This window comes from Bombina bombina, chromosome 6 (assembly GCF_027579735.1).
Source record: "Bombina bombina isolate aBomBom1 chromosome 6, aBomBom1.pri, whole genome shotgun sequence".
In the NCBI taxonomy this organism is placed as follows: domain Eukaryota; kingdom Metazoa; phylum Chordata; class Amphibia; order Anura; family Bombinatoridae; genus Bombina; species Bombina bombina.
The window spans coordinates 394,687,891-394,706,560 of record NC_069504.1 but is presented as its reverse complement, the minus strand read 5'-3'; the positions used below and the strand labels follow the sequence as shown (position 1 = coordinate 394,706,560).

General features: G+C 37.9%; 1 protein-coding gene across 2 annotated transcripts in view; it reads right to left on the bottom strand.

Moving 5' to 3' along the window:
- Positions 1–18,670, bottom strand: part of UBTD2 (ubiquitin domain containing 2) — a 235,257-nt gene that overhangs the window by 137,780 nt on the left and 78,807 nt on the right. The window contains exon 2 of one of the 2 annotated variants that reach the window (XM_053717125.1): positions 9,388–9,478. The exons of the other annotated variant lie outside the window; for it this stretch is intronic. The gene's annotated coding sequence lies outside the window, so the exon portion shown is untranslated. The remainder of the gene's footprint in view (positions 1–9,387; positions 9,479–18,670) is intronic. 2 annotated transcript variants of the gene reach the window in all.

Here is an 18,670-nt window from a genome sequence, read left to right as displayed (position 1 = left end):
TCTTGGAGGAAGGATAGAATCCTGGATACCTTCATCTTATGCCAAGAATATCCATGCCTCTCACAAAAGGACAAGCAAGTCCTCCACACCATATGGTAGATGCGACAAGTGACTGGCTTCCTTGCATGAATGAGAGTATCAATCACACTTTCCGAAAAAGCCTCTCTTGGCCAAGACTAGGAGTTCAATCTCCACAGATCAGAGAATCGAGATTTTGATGATGAAAGAGGCCCTGTTCCAGCAGATCCCTGCAACAGGGTAACCTCCAAGGCGGAGAGGATGACATCCCCACCAGATCAGCAAATCCTGTCCTCTGAGGCCATGCTGGAGCAATCAGAATGACTGAAGATTGCTCTTGTTTGATGCATGCTACTACATGAGGTAGAAGTGGTAATGGTGGAAAAATGTAAGCTAGGCTGAACCCCCAAGGCACCGCTAAGGCAGCTATAAGCCCTGCCTGGGGATCCCTGGACCTTGATCCGTATCGGGGTAGCTTGCAATTGAGTCTGGACGCCATGAAATCTATCTCCGGCATTGCCCACCTGAGACAAATCTCCGCAAACACTTCAGGGTGAAGAGACCATTCCCCCTAATTAAAGGATTGCCTGCTGAGAAAGTCTGCTTCCCAGTTGTCCACACCTGGAATGTGAATCGCTGAGAACGAGCGGCTGTGGGACTCCGCATAGCTAGGGAGCTCCTTGTACCACCCTGGTGGTTGATGTAAGCCACCGAGGTAATGTTGTCGGTCTGGACTCTGTTGAAGCTGAACGACCCCAAAGGGGCCATGCCTTCAGAACATTGTAGATTGCTCGGAGTTCCAGAATATTTATCTTAAGGAGAGACTCCTCCCAGGACCATTTTCCTTGTGCCATCCTGGCACCACAAACAGCTCCCCATCCTGTCAGACTCGCGTCCGTGGTCACAATCTCCCAGGACGGTCTCAAGAAGGATGTCCCCATGGACAGTTGCTCCAGACGGATCCACCAAGAGAGGGAGATCTGAGTCCGAGCTTCCATGGATATCTGCTGTGATAGATCTGAATGAACTCCGTCCACTGTCTCAACATGCACAATTGAAGAGGTCTGAGATGGAACCTGGCTAATGGAATGATGTCTATGCTGGAAACCATGAGTCCGATCACCTCCATACACTGAGCCACCGAAGGGCTTGAGGAGGACTGAAGGGCAAAACAAAACAAGAGGACGCAATCTTCCTGCGTCGATGGTCTATGAGAAATATCTTCATGGACATAGAGTCTATTATCGTACCCAGGAACTCCACCCTGTTGCTGGGAACCAGGGAACTCTTTCCTGAGTTGATCTTCCAACTGTGAGATTGGAGAAAAAGAAGAGCCCTCGAATGATCCTCTGTGAGACTGAGCGACGGCGCCTGGACTAGGATGTCGTCCAGATAAAGGGCCACATCAATGCCTCTGGCCACCGCAAGTAGTACCCCCAGAACCTTCGTGAAGACTCTCGGGGTCGTTGCCAGACAAAAAGGAAGGGTCACAAACTGGAAGTGTTGGTCCAGAAACTCAAATCTTAGGAACTTGAAGTGGTTCTTGAGGATTGGCACATGAAGGTAAGCGTCCTTCAAGTTTATGGTTGTCATGAACTGTCTCTTGAACTAGGGGTAGATCTGATTGTTTCCATTTTGAATGATGGAACACTCAGAAACCTGTTTAAACACTTTAGGTCCAGAATCGGGCAGAACGTGCCTGCCTTCTTTGGAACCACAAAAAGATTTGAATAGTACCCTAGACCCCTTTCTGTCTGGGGTACTGGTACAATGACACCTAGAGAGGAGAGATCTCTCGCACATTCTAGAAAGGCTTCTCTCTTTTCCGGTCTTGAAGACAGGTTTGATTGGAGGAATCTGCCCCTGGGCGGATGGGATATGAACCCTATCCTGTAGCCCTGGCCGACAACGTCCAAAATCCAAGGATCCTGAACATCCTGCAAACAGGCTTCTGAGAGAGAGATAATCTGCCCCCTACTTGGTCCAGAGACCGGTTGGGGGCCACCCCTTCATGTCGATTTTGTCTCGGCTGACTTCTTGCTCTGCATAGACTTGTTCCAAGAATGATCCGGTTTCCAAGTTCCCTTGGACTGGTCTGCTTTCGCAATGGGCTGCTGGTGCTGGGCCTTGTCTGCACAAAAGGGGTGAAAAGTAGATCCTTAAGGCGTAGGCTTCTTATCCTGCGGTAAGAAAGCTCCCTTGCCTCCCGTAACCATGGATATGATCAAATCCAATCCTGGACCGAACAGAATCTTTCCTTGAAAAGGCAGGGACAACAGCCTTGACTTAGAGGTCATATTCGCAGATCAAGACTTTAGCCACAGAGCCCTGCGAGTTAAAACAGAAAAACCTCACGGAATGGGGACCCCTCAGAGGTGGACGGCTCAGTAGTACTAGACATCCGTTTCTTAGCTTCCGAGATCAGACGAGATTGGGCACATTCAGGGTGGTGTGGTCGTAACTTTAAGGCATGTGGAACAAGCAGGCTGATCTACCAGAACCTCCTCACAATAAACACAGGAATGAAACCTAGATAAAGAGGGCGAGCCCTCTAATGCGTCAGAGTCCTCCATAGCTTGCGCTGCTATTAAAGGGACAGTCTAGGCCAAAATAAACTTTCATGATTCAGATAGAGCATGTAATTTTAAACAATTTTCCAATTTACTTTTATCACCAATTTTGCTTTGTTCTTTTGGTATTCTTAGTTGAAAGCTTAACCTAGGAGGTTCATATGCTAATTTCTTAGACCTTGAAGCCCACCTCTTTCAGATTGCATTTTAACAGTTTTTCACCACTAGAGGGTGTTAGTTCACGTATTTCATATAGATAACACTGTGCTTGTGCACGAGAAGTTATCTGGGAGCAGGCACTGATTGGCTAGACTGCAAGTCTGTCAAAAGAACTGAAAAAAGGGGCAGTTTGCAGAGGCTTAGATACAAGATAATCACAGAGGTTAAAAGTATATTATTATAAATGTGTTGTAATGGGTAATAAAGGGATTATCTATCTTTTAAAACAATAAAAATTCTGGTGTAGACTGTCCCTTTAAGGACTAGATTAAATTAATAAATAGGCACCTTTATTACCTCCAATTGCCGGGGCACTCACCACCTCCTATGACCCAGACTACAGAAACCGTTTCGTCTCCTGCACCACTGAACAACAGAGGAAGATAGATAGCCAAACCCGGTCACATGGAATGCTCAGCAGGAACTGCCCCTGCCTAAGGAGAAAACGGGCCAAAAAAGGGCCGCGCCCTACTCCCGTAAGTCACATTGCCAGAGCCTCATCTCGCACATAACGCAGCAATGACACAATAAACAATATCATTATAAACCCCCCCCCTGTTCAATAATCCCCTTTCCAGGAATATTAACCTTTGATTCTTTAAAGGGACAGTCAGAAAAAAACCTGTTTCAAATAGGGCATGTAATTTTAAACAACTTTACAATTTACTTTTATCACCAATTTTGCCTTGTTCTTTTGGTATTCTTAGTTGAAAGCTAAACCTAGGAGGTTCATATGCTAATTTCTTAGACCTTGAAGGCCGCCTCTAATCTAAATGCATTTTGATAGTTTTTCACCACTAGAGGGCATTAGTTCATGCGTTTCATATAGATAACATTGAGCTCATGCACGTGAATTTACCATGGAGACAGCTCTGATTGGCTAAAATGCAAGTCTGTCAAAAGAACTGAAATAAGGGGGCAGTCTGCTGAGGCTTAGATACAAGGTAATTACAGAGGTATAATTATAACTGTGTTGGTTATGCGAAACTGGGTAATTGGTAATTAAGGGATTATCTTTTAAAACAACAAAAATTCTGGTGTTGGCTGTCCCTTTAAAGATAAAAGGTGTCACACTGTGACCCTGTCTTCCGTGTTATCATTATGTAATAAAAATTAAACAATCTTACCAGAATCTATGCCGTGGAACAGGAACACGGCCCTTCAAGTGTGACAGGTTAGTAGCCTCGCTCCTGACTTGGACTTGAGTGAAAAAAGCAGGCAGCGAAACTTGTCAAAGCTGATTGCTTGTGGAGCTGTTAATATAACTTGGGATAATTTCGCAGGACTGCTCTCCCTGCATCTCCGTACTCTAACTTTCACACAGGCTCTCACTGAGAGGCTGTCAGGACTACTTAAAACTCCAGTCCCATTCCAAAGAGTACTACCCTCCATAAGAGACTACTCCAAATCTTCCGACACTTCTCTGCCGTCCTCCTGTGAAGAAAGGCAAAGAATGACTGGGGGATTAGGGAAGCGGGGGAGGTATTTAAGACTTTGGCTGGGGTGTCTTTGCTTCCTCCTGGTGGCCAGGTTCTTAATTCCCAACAGTAATGAATGAAGCCGTGCACTCTCCTCCCCTTTAGATGGAAAAAGATAAAAGGAGTAAATTAGAAAGTTGCTTAAAATTGCTTGCTCTATCTGAATCATGAAAGTTTAATTTTGACTAGACTATCCTTTTAAAAGGTGGCCTCCCTTACGGACGACACTAGAGTCTTGGTTACACATACATAAAAACTTGCCTGCCTCATGAATACACACCGTGTACACGGCTGAAATGATCAGCCAATTAAGAGAGAGTGAAAAACTGGCACAATCAAATGTTAATCTGTATTTTTAAGACAATACAAAAACAATATTTTTTTGCAGTTCTGCATTTTCTTTTTCCCCCCAATGGAAATAACTGCATTCATTTTACATGCATTTAAACAAACAAAAGAACAAACAACAACAACTACTCTATTTTAATGATCCTAAAGTTCATGTTTACTTCTCTGCAAAAGAACTTGTAGTACGTGCTGTGGCAAAGCTAGATTTGCCAGATGTGTTATACTCAAATTTACAAACCACAGAGGTGCCTTTTAAAACTGAACAGACATTGCCGAACACATTATATGCTTTTGAAGTTTATTATAGTTTAATATATAACACACGTTCCTTTAGCTTAACATAAAAAAAATCTAGCATTTCATGTGGAAGAAGATGATAACTTATTACCAATATCTTAGATTTTCTGTTATCAAAAACTCTGACCTACAAGATAAAAAAGCAGAGCACATGTGTTATAAAGAACAAACTGATTCAGCTCTACAGTCAACATCATTTTATATTTCTATAAATCAAACTATGTAAAAACGGAAGATATTTTACCTCAAATTTCTTCAGCTCACCAGAGTAAGTTCTGTGTCAGCTGCAAGTTAAAAAAAAAAAACATAACCAATCAGCTTCAGCAGTGCTGAGGTAATGCTTTGTCTTTGCTCATGAGAATTCATAGAACTTGCTTACAGGGACATTAAACACATTTTTTTTCCTTTCATGATTCAGATAGAACATGTGATTTTAAACAACTGTGTAATTTACTTATATTATCTAATTTGTTTTGTTCTCTTTGTAACTTATTTTTGAAGTGGATAGGCTCATGAGCTGATGTTTGGTGGCTGCACATATGTGCCTCATGTTATTGGCTCACCCAATATCTCCTAGTAATGCATTGCTGCTCCTTCAGCAAAGGATACCAAGAGAATGAAGTAATTAGCTAATAGAAGTAAATTGGAAAATTGTTAAAAAATTGCATGCTTTATCTAAATCATGAAAGAAAAATGTTGTGTTTCATGTCTCTTTAACGACCAAGGACGTGCAGGGTACGTCCTACAAAAAACGGTCGTTAATGATCAAGGACATACCCTGCACGTCATCAGAGTCTTCAAGAAGCAATCGTGATCGAGTCCAAGATTTATGCCCAACCACAATTTAAAAATGACGCTCTCTCAAGTTCATAACATCTAAACTGCAAGAGAACAAAATCAAATACCGTTGGGGCTTGCCATTCAGTCTTTTAATCCATAAAGATGGCAAAACCCTGGTATACAAGGATATTGAAGATCTTGAGACCCTTTCCAAAGGACTGAATATAACTTTTGAACAACCACAACAGTCAGGATATATAAATCAGAATACAACGCAAGAACAATATCCTAAACAACAATGCCAGTAAGACAATACAACGACCACCCTATCAAGTGAATAGACGCTAACTCTAAACTAGAAAGAACACTTTCCCAGAAGACTACAACACCAACATATGAAGGTTGTATATAAACCCTTTATTTAGAAAGATTTGATAGCTTACTCACAGCTATACCAGAACTGTAAAGCACAAGCTTTTATTATAATTATATGTTTGAGACATAGTTCATACACTATAGTTTAGATTACAAAGTCATAGGAGTTTAGAGACTCAAAGTTATAAATGTTTCTCATGCACATATTTTACCCTGTTTAATAAGTTTAAATGCTATTTTTGTATTTGAATATTTAGTTATTGGCTAAATACTAGAGAGATTCCATTTGCAATTAAAATCACACAAAAAGTGTACCCATAAAAAGTAGAGGTACCCATCATTCCACATTTGTGGTTTATGGTCTCACTTGCGACTGTGGCAGAATTTACATAAGCAGGGCAAAACGGAAAATTAAGAGGCGGTTTTACGAACACATAAATAATATTGAAATAGGGTTAAAGGGTCTGAGCATTTCAAGTTTCACCATAAACAGGATCCTAGCAGTCTACATATTAGTATTCTTGAGGTTGTACTACCAGGGGGAAAATCCAGAGGTTAATATCATTAAGATAGAAAGAAACTAGGTGGATTCAAAAATTGGAGAGCCTTACCCCTAAAGGACTAAACATTGACCTGGACTTACAATTTTTTTTTGTTGTAACTGCTTTATGCCTCTATATGCTTATAAATTGGGAAGGTTCTCTCCAGTGAGACCCCATGCCAGACTAAAAAGTAGTTAAGTTGGGGTGTTTTAGGGTTAAATAGGACAAGTAGCATTTTTAGTTAGATTTATTTATTTCTGTTCCCAGTAGGATAGATATATGAGGGATACGTATTTTTATAAGTTGTAATAATTTTAATATTTTAAAATATATTTTCTAATATAATACCAATCTAAGTAACAAAAACTGATGGCATAAAAAATAGCAATAGTCAGAGGATAAAGGATTACTATGGACGCCATACATATAAAGATTGTTTGCCTAATATTATAATTTATGGTGTATTTATGCCACAATGTTTAAAAGGGATTGTCATTGTATTTATGAATATTGTGAATATTATCAAGTTTTATGTTTTAGGTTATAAATGTATCGCTATGTGTTTTTTATATTGTGTATTATATTATATATTCTTAGGCACATCATAATCAGAATATTAAAAAGAACTGTAGCGTTGTTATGTCTCACAAAGGACTCCAGAATAACAATAGAAGATCATTACGCACACCCCTAATCAATCATGGGCTGTCAAAGTAAAGGATGCCATATACACATGGCTAGGGGGTGTGTATGCGTTTATAGCTTGTATCATTAAGCGTCATAGGAAGGGGTGGAGCTATGGACAATATTTAAGGAAGGGAATCTCCTCACATACTTTATACGTATCAAGTGTCTTGAAAAAGTCTGCATAAGTCGGACGAAACGGGTAGATGAGGACCGCTTTCAGATGATCAATCGCTTTTAAACAAGAATCCTTTCTGTTTACCAGTATTTGCGTTGAGCGGAATATTCCGATAAAGGGAACGCAGTGCTGAATGCCTGACTTTCTACCCGGAGCCGCATACTTGCTGATTTGCTTTCAAAGCTTTTTTACTTCTTACGTTTTGTAAGTGCAATCGATTATATGCTCAAATAAAGTTGTTATACGTTTCACCTTGAGTCGTGGATGCGCTCTTCTGTTCTTCTATTTTCCAGTTTATCGTTGCCTGACTACTCCTTAGTGCTCAGTGAATTTGGAAGCAGCACCATTGATTCACCGCAATGGGAGATTTATTCCTCAACTGGGGAAGCCAATACTACAAATAGAGTTTTTTAACTATACTCCCAGAGTCACAAAAGTAAGTTTTTGTCAGTGGGTCTTTAGTATGAGATCCTAAATCCTTGATAAAATACACATTTTATACATATCATAACAAGAGAGCTTTTCACGTTTGACTATTATTTATCCACTTTGTGTATCTAAATATATCCATATATACTCAAGACAATTATAGGCAATAGCGTATTTGCCAAGCATTAATTGAATTTAGCATATTATATTGTTATTATATTTTTAGTTTTTGTGTGTCTATTATTGAGCTTTCAGTTAGCACAGCTTAGGATTTGTTTGTAGTATCTAACCTTATTTTAGAAAATAATGGTATCTTTAGAAAGTCCATTTAATGGCGAGAAAAACAGTATACAATATGTGTGGGTATAATAAATGAGTAAGAGGAAAATTACACCTAAACACAAACACAGCAGAAATGTAAAAATAGCCCTGGTCCTTAACGGTAAGAAAATTGAAAAATGGTCTGGTCACTAAGATGTTAAACTGAAAAGGAAAATAACATTACTCTGCAGATGTACACTTCCTTGCAGGTCATGTGACAGGTATCCTGATTGGCTGCTTAAAGTCTCTTTACAGTGTGGTGTGAATACTTTTTACATAGAGATGTTCAGGTGATATTTTCTAGTCAGCTTTTTGCAGCTATGTTGCATCACTTTCATGTGCTTCAACGTTTGGGTAGCATGTCCCTTTAACTATGGATCTGAAAAGCTCCTTAAAGTGATGGTAAACTTTACATGTTTTAAAATCAGGTCCAGAATCTAAGCGATACATTACAGGGAATTTACTTGGTCACTTTTAATGAAGATGCACTGTAACTTGTGTTTTAATCTAGTCGTGCCATTCTAACACCCTGCACGCACTGGCCATCCACTTTAAACCTCATTTTTTTGGTGAGCCAATGGTTTGGATTGTTCTCCAATTGGTGCTGTAGCTACAAAAAAAAAGTGCAATACGGCTAGAGTGCCTATTGGAGAATCGTTCAAACCATTAGCTCCCCAAAAAATGAGTTTTGAAGTGGAAGGCAGGAGCATAGGGGATTAGAATGGCACATTTGGATTAAAAAGTAAGTTACAGAGCATCTTCATTAGAAGCAATCAACTAAAATATTGTTTAGATTCTGGACCTGATTTTAAACAATGTAAGGTTTACCATCACTTTAATTTAATGTTTATGAAGAATGAACTGCACATGAACAGGTGAATCATCAGGCATCCTTAGGCACAATATGAGTAAAAGATAAAGAATTTACAAAAAAGCAAACCATAATAAAATGTGAAAAAACAAGAACACTCCCCATATTTGTGGTCAAAGCCTCCCTCAATTTCTTCCATGAACTAATATAATGTCTCAGCCCAAATGGTGGTGTAGTAAGCTTCAAGTAATATTTTTTAAAGACACGTATTTAATAATAAATTACATTTTTCTCACGTTACTGGAGGCAGAGTTTCATGACAATAAAGAAAGATTACCAAGTGAGCACTATTTATTTAGTGCATGCTCAGGTGTTTGGTCGCACCATGTTGTTGTTTTTTTCTTGTAAGGTGTCTCTGTGAAGGACATCTAGGGAAACAGATCAGAAGATCTTTGTCAACTCCAATTTTCCCTCGGAGGCTAAACCTTAAAAAAAAAAGTCTACTTAAATTGTTTAAAAAACAAAATTTATGCTTACCTGATACATTTATTTCTTTTCGGATATGGTGAGTCCACGACACCATCAATTACTGTTGGAAATATCACTCCTGGCCAGCAGGAGGAGGCAAAGAGCACCACAGCAAAGCTGTTAAGTATCACTTCCCTTCCCACAAACCCCAGTCATTCGACCAAAGGGAAATGGAAAAAGGAATAATACAAAAGGAGTAGAGGTGTCTGACGTTTAGTCAAAAAATAACGGTCTTAATAAAAAAGGGTGGGGTCGTGGACTCTCCATATTCGGAAATAAACATTTTTTATCAGGTAAGCATAAATTTAGTTTTCTTTCCTAAGAAATGGTCCACAACGTTATCAATTACTGTTGGGAACCAATACCCAAGCTAGAGGACACAGGTGACTAGGGAAGGAAAACAAGACAGGTAGACCTAAACAGAAGGCACCACCTTCAAAAAGAAACTTTTCTCCCAAAAGAAACCTCAGTTTAGGCAAAAGAACAAAATTTGCAAAAAGAAACATATTTCTCAGCCAGAAAGAAAGAGAAGTAGCAGTTGCTTTCAGATCTTTACATATTCTAGAAAAACAAACAAACAGGACAGAGAAAATCCTTAGTCACCTGTAGATATAAATTTAGAACACGCACACCATCCAAATTGTGCAACAAACGTTCCTTATGAGAAGAAGGATTAGGACAAAGAGAAGGAAAAACAAATTCCTGATCAATATTACTATCTGAAACCAGTTTTAGGAAGAAAACCAAACTTGGTACAAAGAACCGCCTTATCTGCATGAAAGATAAGATAAGGTGAATCACACTGGAAGCCGAGAGTTCCGAAACTCTCCGAGCAGAGAATGACTGGGGTTTGTAGGAAGGGAAGTGATACTTAACAGCTTTGCTGTGGTGCTCTTTGCCTCCTCCTGCTGGCCAAGAGTGATATTCCCAACAGTAATTGACGTTGTGGACTCAACATATCTTAGGAAAGAAAGATAGATAGATAATCCCTTTATTATCCATTCCTCAGTTTTGTATAACCAACAGTTATATTAATATACGTTTAACCTCTGTGGTTACCTTGCATCTAAGCCTCTGCATACTGCCCCTTATCTCAGCTCTTTTGGCAGCCATGCATTTTAGTGCTGACTCAACTCCACGAGAATGAGTACAATGTTATCTTTATGGCACACATGAACTAGCGCTATCTGTCAAAATGCACTGAGATAAGAGGCAGCCTTCAAGGGCTGAGAGATTAGCATATGGGCCTACCTAGGTTTAGCTTTCAACAAAGAAAGCCAAGAGAACAAGGCAAATTTGATGATAAAAGTAAAATGGAAAATTGTTTAAATCTGAATCATGAAAGTTTAAGGTTGACTAGACTGTCCCCTTTAAAGGGATAGGAAAGCCAAAATTCTACTTGCATGATTTAGATAGAGCATGTAATTTTAAGACACTTTTAATTTCACTTTTTTTTTTTTAAATATGCTTCGTTCTCTTGGTATCCCTTGTTGAAAAAGCATATGCATATATTCTACACTAGTGGCTGCTAGCTGCTGACTTTTCTCTCATGTTATTGGCTAACTAGTCGTGTTCAGCTAGCTGTCAGTTGTGAAATAGAATTCAATTGGAAAGTTGTTTATAATGATATGTTTCTATCCAAATTATGAAAGAGTGCTTTGAATATACTCATTAAAACATCATTTATTTTGGCAAACAACAAAGTAAGTTATACAGAGAAACATCCTGTTTCTATACAATTATACATATTTCAGCACTTGGGATTTTCATGTATTTTTCTCACAATATAACATTGTAAAGTCTACCTGCAATTCTTGTGAAATACATAGGTTTCAGCAGCTCTACCAGAACTGGCACTGATTCACTCTCCCCAGTGTGCATTAAACTTTATTCTTTAGTGCTATAAAAACGAGGAAGAAATACGCTCTTGCGCATAGTTTTATATTACAGCAAAAAAGGTCTTCGGTTTTACTAACAGGATCAAAAAGCCTTGTTGTACTTGTAAGAGCCATAAAGGGGGAAATAAATATAGTGCCTGCAAATCCATTAGGTAATAAAAAGAAGGAAAAAAATGCTTAATCCAGCATTACAAATAAATCAAAACATGTCAGCAAGTAGTTCTAAATCAATGAAGTTTACATGCAACCCCAATAACATTTACTGCTACAAACAGGGTCCCAGAAAATAAACATTTGGAAATCTGAAACAAAAAAAAAATCCCCTATGAAGTTTCAAGCCATTATTTTTCAATTTACTGCTGTTGTATTGATTTTAGTAAGATGTTACTGTATTACTTACAAATTTATTGAACACAAAATATTGCTTCCATAGCGTCCAAGGGTTTTCAAATGCATTTTCTTAATGGGATGCCTGGTGCTTTTTATACTTCAATGTCTGGATATAATCTACTATATTAGGAGATTAATGGGTTAAGGAAAGGTCATACTAAGTAGTAGATATTGGGTATTCCTGTAATAAGACTTTAGGCCTGCAACTGGACACATTGATCAAATGTTGTACTTAATGTAAGATTATACTGATGCAATATACCAAATAAGAGAAACATACAAAAAGCTAAATGTTTACATTTGATCCCTTTTGAACAGTTTTTTATCAATACAAACTGAAGGGACATTACAGCCAGTGTTTATTAGAAATATTGCATAGGTCTTGGCAAAAAGCTTCTAGTAAAAACCGAAATGTTTAAGTTGACAGATTTTACAGTGCATGCAACCTGCACTTGCATTTGCCTGCATTTTCTCAAAGAGCTGGTGACGCTATACTTCACACCTCCTGAAATTTAAAGAAATATGAAACCCAAATATTTTATTTTGTGATTCAGACAGAGCACACCATTTTTAAAAAGTTTCTAATTTACTTCTATTATCAAATTAGGAGCACTACATGGCAAGAAATAGTGCTGCCCTCTAGTGCTCCGGCAAATGAATAACATATTTGCAAAACTGCTGCCATATAGTGTTCCAGAAATGTGGCAGCCCCTAAGCTTACAGCCCTACTTTTCAACAAAAGATACTAAGAGAAGAAAGAAAAATGAATAGAAGTAAATAAGAAAGTTGTTTAAAATTGCATGTTCTGACTCATGAAAGAAACCGTTTCGGTTTTATATCCCTTTACGCAAGTCCTCCGTTTGGGTGCAACTCATAGAGACAGATGCTTTGTACGTGAACATGCAAGTTAAAGCTATCCATGAAGCAGTGTACATATAGAATACATATGGGAAGTCTGTCCTAATTTTTCAGGTGTTCCGGATTGTCCTGACTTTGCCTTGCAGAGTAGAGTGTTGCACTACAAAATGACCGCTACTTATTTTGACGTGAGATCACTATTCATTTTTGGGCAATATTGTGCTAAATAATTAGAGCTCATTTTGGGCCATCTCACAGTCTTCATTTCTGCTCACTGCTATTAATTAATAAATCAATAGATAGTTTTTTTTTTACCAAATACTCAACATTTATGAGGTGTCCTGAATTTGGGTCTGGGAAATCTGGTCTTCTTAGTACTAAAGAAATGTTTTTATTTAATGCACGGTTCAATTTTGCCTAGAATGTCTGTATTAATTGTTGAAGTATACAAACGTGTTGGAAACTATGTGTATAATAAATTGGGCTAAAGAATTAGAGTATTGTACATTACCATGCCCTTTTAATACTCTAACTTTTAACAGTCAATACCTTAGAGAAAAGCATGGATGTATCCAATTATACACTGTATACTATGTTGTCCATATTCTTTTCTTTGCTGGCCTTTACTATTCTTCAGTTGAAATAATTATTAATAAGTATGGTAATAGATTATTTAGGATATCCTGATGATATGCTATTCTGAAATCTCAATATAAATTAAAAAATAGATGCAAAGAGACAACCCTACTAATACTAACCAAATATGAATTGGTTATACTAGGAATTAAAGGGACAGTAAAGTCAAAAATTAAAATGAGATAATTCAGATAGAGCATGGAATTTTAAACAACTTTCTATTTACTTCTGTTATCAAATTTGCTTCGTTTTCTTGGTATCTTTTACTGAAGAGTAAAACTAGGTAGACTCATAAGAGCTCAGGAGTGTGCGCGTGTCTTTAGTACTCTATGGCAGCAGTGTTTTGCAACATTATTTGTAGCTTTGTTATACAATGTTGCAAAACACTGCAGCCATAGAGTACTACAGATGTGCATACTCCTGAGCTCTTGTAAGCCTACCTAGTTTTACTCTTCAATAAAAGATACCGAGAGAACAAATCAAATTTGATAAAAGAAGTAAAATTGGAAAGTTGTTTAAAATTGCATGCTCTATACGAATCATAAAAGTTGAATTTTGACTTTACTGTCCCTTTAAAAATGTCAAGATTACACAGATGTTAAATTAAAAAAGTAATAACAGAGCAGCAATATTATTGTAAAAAGTGTTGTATTAAAAACAAAAAATGTCTAATGTACAAGGCTTAATGATGTACATTTTCTAGGCACATTTGCAGTGAGCATGGACAATAATGTTGCTCTTTTTAAGAGTCACAAGGGGTTAAACACTGCCCTGTATGTGGCACCCAATAGGACATTACTATGCTTTATGTAGCTCATCGGGTGTTATTACCGATCTGCATGTTAGTCAAAAGGGATTAACACTTAAAGGGATAGGAAAGTCAAAATTAAACTTGCATGATTCCGATAGTGCATGTCATTTTAAGACCCTTTTAGATTCACTTCTATTTTCAAATGTGCTTTGTTCTCTTGGTATCCTTTGCTGAAAAAGAATTTGCACGTATCCTACACTAGAGAGAGCTTGCTGCTGATTGGTGCCTGCACACATTTGTCTCTTCTGATTGGCTAACTAGATATGTTTAGCTAGCTGCCAGTAGGGCAATGCTGCTCATTCAGCAAAAGACAAGAGAATGAAGCAAATTTGATAATAGAAGTTTGAAAATTGTTTAAAATTGTATGCTCTATCCATATCATGAAAGAAAATGTTGAGGTTTCCTGTCCCTTTAATACTATTTTGCTTGTAACAGGCAATGAGTTAACACTGCTGCCTGTATGTGTTCTGCAGCAAGGAGTTAATAGCTAAATATATGTACAAAATATAAGAGTCAGATATTATATGAAATGGGCGGGGGTGGAGGGAGATGACAGATTACTTTCTGTTTAGGGCAGCAGGAGTCCCAACTACCATTGAATTAAGAGCACAGACCCCGAGAGGTAGAAAAAAAAAACTATAGGCATAGTTACCAGAAAGCTCAGCTGCGAATCAGGCAAAGGAAATAGAGCAACCACCACCACAGCAATTAAATTATGCAACCCTTCTGTGAAGGACAGCGCATAAAACTGGGCTCCAGGTTTGAAGAGTTACAAGCTCAGGGTACATAATGCCTAAATAAAAGTCATTGGATTTGTTCAGTGGTACCTATATTTCTGTGCATGTTTTTCACCTATGAAGTAAAACAATCTCTAAAATGTTTAAATCACTGCATAATATTTAAAAGGAGATGGCTCCAGATGTCTACATCTTGTTGTAGCATTAGGTAGTAAAATAAGCCAAAAAAAATGAAAGGGGGTAAACAGCATGGGATCTTCTACAAAGTTTCTTCCTATTCCAAGACACACAAAGCATTACACATACCAGTACAGAATATGACATCACACGACTGGGATATAGATTGTTATGTTCCTTTGAAAACAAAGCACATTTTATTATATCCTTTTACTAAAATATTCCTTTAGAAGACCAAATGGAGATGTCCTTTGCACTGCTTGCTATGGCCAAAGGACAACTCTCTGTCATCTCTCCACAGTCCCGTTCTAGTTGCCTAGGTTCAAAATAACATGTGAAAGAAAGTCCCTTGTTATTGTCATGCACAAGCAAAGCATAGTAATTTCATCTCACTTGTGCTTAATCATCTTACACACAATGGTGGAGCCCACAAAGAGAGCAGATCTCAGCCCCAACTAGGGTTGCCACTTTGGCCATGTTTTCCTGGACACTTATGAGTTACACATGCTGCAGGGTAAGCAGGGTGTAACATGTATTTTGCCTCTGGAGATCACATGAATAGTGCTGATGAACAGCACAATACATGTTCCTCTACGCAAACCCTACACTATGTGTAATTCATAAGTGTCCATGAAAACAGGGCTGAGGTGGCAACCCTAGCCTAATGACAAATGTGGGGGCCACATAACCACACACCTTAAAAAGAGGGGAATTGCTTTCATTTTTATTCTCCCCTCAAAATGACTGGTTACATTCCCCTCTAAGATACAAAACTGTTGTGGTTCTTACGAAAAAAAATAAAATTTTTTTTAAATAGATACAATTCAAGAGTAGAAAAAAGTCCCATTAATACAATAACCCTAAAAAGTCCTGTAAAAGCTGTAAAAATACAGATACAGACGTTCTGTAAAGAGAACCAACAAGCTTAAAAATGAAAGCCAGAAATATCATACGCATTGTAATCATTCTTCAATTCTTGCCCAGCAACATTTTATATTCAATGTATTTTAACAGTAGTCATAAAGAAAATGACATGAATTCAAAACATTAGGTAAAGGTTTTGTAGAAAATCCAAGTTGCATACCTAGGTAAAATAAAATAAAAAACAATTCTGAAATATCACCACAAATCACAGGATCGTGTAAACAACAAAGAAACAAAAATCTTATATTTGATGGAACAAAAACAATATGCATATAATCTCCCTTTAAAAATACCTTGTCCTGCTCTATAACCAGGAATTTTACAGACACTCCCAAAAGAATGTTGGCTAGAAGGTTTTAAGAACTTTATTTTTTTAGCCATGTGAGACCAATTAAAAGTTGTTCTTGATATGTAAGCAATATGAGAGGCCAAAGAACTTGGCAGGGTGAATTGATCACAACTAATCAGTACCATTTGTAAACGAGACAGTGTATTAAAAAATAAAATAACTCCATAGTTGACTGTGAGCTAATTTGTGCTATGTATTTTAAGGAAATGAAGAAAACCAACTGTATATATTTACAGTAGCAGTAATCAGAGGGAAACCGATCAGCAATGGTACCATTACGTGTGCACTCTCAGCAGTATAGCTGCTAAATGTCTAAAGCACTTTAACCTTTTGTTTTCTGAAAGCACTCATCATATGGACTATGGACAAGGAAAACATAATTTATGTAAGAACTTACCTGATAAATTCATTTCTTTCATATTAGCAAGAGTCCATGAGCTAGTGACGTATGGGATATACATTCCTACCAGGAGGGGCAAAGTTTCCCAAACCTCAAAATGCCTATAAATACACCCCTCACCACACCCACAAATCAGTTTAACGTATAGCCAAGAAGTGGGGTGATAAGAAAAAAGTGCGAAGCATAAAAAATAAGGAATTGGAATAATTGTGCTTTATACAAAAAAATCATAACCACCACAAAAAAGGGGTGGGCCTCATGGACTCTTGCTAATATGAAAGAAATTAATTTATCAGGTAAGTTCTTACATAAATTATGTTTTCTTTCATGTAATTAGCAAGAGTCCATGAGCTAGTGACGTATGGGATAATGACTACCCAAGATGTGGATCTTCCACGCAAGAGTCATTAGAGAGGGAGGGATAAAATAAAGACAGCCAATTCCGCTGAAAAAAATCCACACCCAAAACAAAGTTTAAATCTTATAATGAAAAAAAAACTGAAATTATAAGCAGAAGAATCAAACTGAAACAGCTGCCTGAAGTACTTTTCTACCAAAAACTGCTTCAGAAGAAGAAAACACATCAAAATGGTAGAATTTAGTAAAAGTATGCAAAGAAGACCAAGTGGCTGCTTTGCAAATCTGATCAACCGAAGCTTCATTCCTAAACGCCCAGGAAGTAGAAACTGACCTAGTAGAATGAGCTGTAATCCTTTGAGGCAGAGTTTTACCCGACTCGACATAAGCATGATGAATCAAAGATTTTAACCAAGATGCCAAAGAAATGGCAGAAGCCTTCTGACCTTTCCTAGAACTGGAAAAGATAACAAATAGAATAGAAGTCTTTCGGAAATCCTTAGTAGCTTCAACATAATATTTCAAAGCTCTAACTACATCCAAAGAATGCAACGACTTTTCCTTAGAATTCTTAGGATTAGGACACAATGAAGGAACCACAATTTCTCTACTAATGTTGTTAGAATTCACAACCTTAGGTAAAAATTTAAAAGAAGATCGCAACACCGCCTTATCCTGATGAAAAATCAGAAAAGGAGACTCACAAGAAAGAGCAGATAATTCAGAAACTCTTCTGGCAGAAGAGATGGCCAAAAGAAACAAAACTTTCCAAGAAAGTAATTTAATGTCCAGCGAATGCATAGGTTCAAACGGAGGAGCTTGAAGAGCCCCCAGAACCAAATTCAAACTCCACGGAGGAGAGATTGACTTAATAACAGGTTTTATACGAACCAAAGCTTGTACAAAACAATGAATATCAGGAAGACTAGCAATCTTTCTGTGAAAAAGAACAGAAAGAGCAGAGATTTGTCCTTTCAAGGAACTTGCAGACAAACCTTTATCCAAACCATCCGGAAGAAACTGTAAAATTCTAGGAATTCTAAAAGAATGCCAAGAAAAATGATGAGAAAAACACCAAGAAATGTAAATCTTCCAGACTCGATAATATATCTTCCTAGATACAGATTTACGAGCCTGTAACCTAGTATTAATCACAGAGTCAGAGAAACCTCTATGACTGAGAATCAAGCGTTCAATCTCCATACCTTCAAATTTAAGGATTTGAGATCCTGATGGAAAAAAGGACCTTGCGATAGAAGGTCTGGTCTTAACGGAAGAGTCCACGGTTGGCAAGTGGCCATCCGGACAAGATCCGCATACCAAAACCTGTGAGGCCATGCTGGAGCCACCAGCAGAACAAACGAGCACTCCTTTAGAATCTTGGAAATCACTCTTGGAAGAAGAACTAGAGGCGGAAAGATATAGGCAGGATGATACTTCCAAGGAAGTGACAATGCATCCACTGCCTCCGCTTGAGGATCCCTGGATCTGGACAGATACCTGGGAAGCTTCTTGTTCAGATGAGAAGCCATCAGATCTATTTCTGGAAGTCCCC